This window comes from Cucurbita pepo, unplaced genomic scaffold (genome assembly GCF_057944985.1).
Source record: "Cucurbita pepo subsp. pepo isolate OVF unplaced genomic scaffold, ASM5794498v1 scafford_2, whole genome shotgun sequence".
Classification (NCBI taxonomy): domain Eukaryota; kingdom Viridiplantae; phylum Streptophyta; class Magnoliopsida; order Cucurbitales; family Cucurbitaceae; genus Cucurbita; species Cucurbita pepo.
The window spans coordinates 578,143-581,544 of record NW_028257907.1 but is presented as its reverse complement, the minus strand read 5'-3'; the positions used below and the strand labels follow the sequence as shown (position 1 = coordinate 581,544).

At 35.2% G+C, this 3,402-nt stretch overlaps 1 non-coding gene across 1 annotated transcript; it reads left to right on the top strand.

Moving 5' to 3' along the window:
• Window positions 1-1,822: 1,822 nt before the first annotated feature.
• Window positions 1,823-1,894, top strand: TRNAP-AGG (transfer RNA proline (anticodon AGG)). Its single transcript has one exon. It is a non-coding gene; the product is annotated as a tRNA-Pro (tRNA).
• The last annotated feature ends 1,508 nt before the right edge of the window (window positions 1,895-3,402 follow it).

Below are 3,402 nucleotides of genomic sequence, written 5' to 3'. Positions count from 1 at the left end.
TTTGTCTCTTCTGGTGGGGATAAATCCATTATCTGACCTTGTTTTGTGTGGTGGTTTTCATGTAGTGACAACAAGGTTTCTATCGAGGTTGGCTCACTCGAGCTCCCCTTTTTAATTACAACAGTAGCAGCAAGCGTAGATTCATCATGGCTATGATTCTTTCTCAACTGTAGTATCGACATCATTTTCAACCCTCTTGGTTGATGGATGTTTTTCTGATGATCATCGGGTTAGACTCCATTACTACTAGACATTTTGCTAGGGGCATGTAAATGACTTTGTGTTTCAGCAGGACATTCATTCCTGACACGACGTCAAAGTCATCCATTTCAACTATCACTAAACAATTTGGCTAGTCCAAGGCTCCAGCTTGATTAGAGTTCTCATTGTGACTCCTAAGACAGGTAAAGCTTCCAATTTGACGGCGTTCATCTTTCCTGTATCTTGATGCCAAAGGATGTTAAAATATTTTGCATCTGTCTCCATCATGAGTTGTGGGTGGCTCTAGAGTTGACTTCCTTACTACTTTGTGCTTTACCCAAACCTCGACATACATAATATATATATATTCATTTAACTATAACACATATGGTCCAAGAAAGAATTGTAACTCTTATGCTCATTAATATTATAATGGCTACTACCTAAATTATAACCTAAAGTTGATAATTGATGTCCAATTAGCCAACCCTAAATTTGTAATCATTGTGGAGTGATTGAAATTACAATGGAAGTAGTTTAAACTCCTAGTACCTTAAAGGAAGTTGGTCTCTTCTAATAAAACACGAAGTTCTCTTTAATATCATTAATACAATTATGCTAGACATGAAACTACAACTGCGTTCAATTTAACTCCATTTTAGTGTCATCTTGAATGACGTGTGAATATATATTCTTGATTTACCTTGATATTTCATATTAGTTCAGCTTTTTGCAAAATCACAATTAGACAACAACAAAGATGAACTTTGGTCTGTTTATTATTTTAAAGAAAATTTCTTTCTCCATCTTATTCCTAATAACTCTGCAACTAAATTCATATTATGCTAAGAAACAAATTTTTTCTCGCAAGAAGTAAAATATGCAACTTTAACTAAAATTTCATCTAAACAAATTTTATTGCCATACAACATAGATGACAATTATAGCCTTCAAACAAAAACTAGAGTAGTTGTGGTGAACGGGATAGAAACTCTAGTGTTCATCCATAATACACAACCACTACCTAAATTATGACCTAAAAATTTGAAAACATAAGTTGTAGTTGAAAATTACATAAAACAATCTCCTAAATCAAAGAACTCGTGTCTAATTAGTAAACCCTAAAGATAGTAGCTAACATAGAGTAATTGAAGCTCCACATGAAGTAATTTAAAGTTCCAGTTACTTAACTAAAGTTTATCTCGTCTTTAAGGAAGCATGAGTTGCACTTAAGTTCATGAAATATTTATAGACTCCAACTCTTAGTACTATTAATGCAATTATATTTCATATGAGTTTGTCATAAATCAAACTATGGTACATTCAATACAACTTCATTTTCTTGTCATACGAAGCAAAATAGAAGAATTAAATCAAACAAACTGACGAACTGAGCCGAATAAATCCAACCCAACCCAAACTGATTAGTTTGATTCATTTGTTGGGTTGTAGTTTATTCGATATTAGAACAATTCAACATTACATGCCTTACTTACAAGTAAAATACTAGACCATCAACTTTTTGTTTTATAGTCCAACAACGCTCAAGAAAATAGATTTCAAACTTGAGAGAAAAAAATATATTGAGTAGGAGTTAAAAATGTTGCATTTTTTTTAGAAAGGGCATTTGGTCTAGTGGTATGATTCTCGCTTAGGGTGCGAGAGGTCTCGAGTTCAATTCTCGGAATGCCCCTATGTTCATTTCTCAAAAGATGAGCCTTAGAGAAAGATAATGCTCTTATTAATATCATTTACTTGTGTACTCCACGATATATGTCTATAGTCCATAATAAGGGCATTTGGTCTAGTGGTATGATTCGAGGTCTCGAGTTCGATTCTTGGAATGCCCCTCCAAAAGATAAAAATGACAATTTTGAAAGAAAAAAAAACAAAATGAAATAAAAATAGTTTGTTTAGTCATCAATGGGGCCTAACCCAAAGGAATGCGTGGCAATGCACAACTAAGAATTATAGATTTGCTATAAAGGCATGTGGTATGATTATCCTTTTGGGTGTGAGAGGTCTCAAGTTTGATTCTCAAAATGCCCCCAACAATATTATATCAAAATGAATTGTGCAAGATAATATGATTTAAAATGTGGTTTTTAAACATTGAACCAAGAAGATCGTCATGTGGTATGATTATCCTTTTGGGTGTGAGAGGTCTCAAGTTTGATTCTCAAAATGCCCCCAACAATATTATATCAAAATGAATTGTGCAAGATAATATGATTTAAAATGTGGTTTTTAAACATTGAACCAAGAAGATCGTCTCGAGCCGGACTTCGAAAAGAGCATTACTTATTGTATTCTTTCTAGGAACTAGGAGCATTACTTACTTATCCTTTCTTTCTAGGAACTTTTCACTCAAATAGGTCATCTGTTGTCACAATCCTTTGTTCTATTGTATTCTTTCTAGGAACTTTTCATCAAATAGGTCATCTGTATCCTTTCTTTCTAGGAACTTTTCACTCAAATAGGTCATCTGTTCTCACAATCTTTTGTTCTATTGTATTCTTTCTAGGAACTTTTCAGTCAAATAGGTCATCTGTTGTCACAATCCTTTGTTCTATTGTATTCTTTCAAGGAAATTTTCAATCAAATAGGTCATCTGTTGTCACAATCCTTTTAAGGAAGATGCGCCGAAATAACCGATGAAGAAGTTTCAGAGAGCCATAGGTTCGAATCCTGTCACCTTGATGTGTTATTCTCAGGGGCCGAAGTGCAAAGCCCCGTAGTCTATCCGTGGTCAGGAAGGCAGGCATGTTGTCCACTGTCGTCACATAGGTCATCTGTCGTCACATCCTTTTAAGAAAGATGCACCCAAATAACCGATGAAGAAGTTTCAGAGAGCCATCGGTTCGAATCCTGTCACCTTGATGTGGTATTCTCAGGGGCCGAAGTGCAAAGCCCCATAGCCTATCCGTGGTCAGGAAGGCAGGCGAACCGCACACACTGAAAAAAAAAAGATCTCCTTTTCTATCACACGTAGAATTGTCATTCATTTGTCTTTTGAAACCCCTTACCTTATCAGTCATCAGGCAGGTTTTTGGTATCATATATCGAGATAATTATTATGAAAAAGCTATTCCACTAGTGTGACTTAGATACCCTTTCTTTGTGGTATCGGTCATGCTATTTGAATAGCCTGAAGTCATCATAGCCTCTCCACCGGTTCCGAAGACTCCTTCGGCATCAATG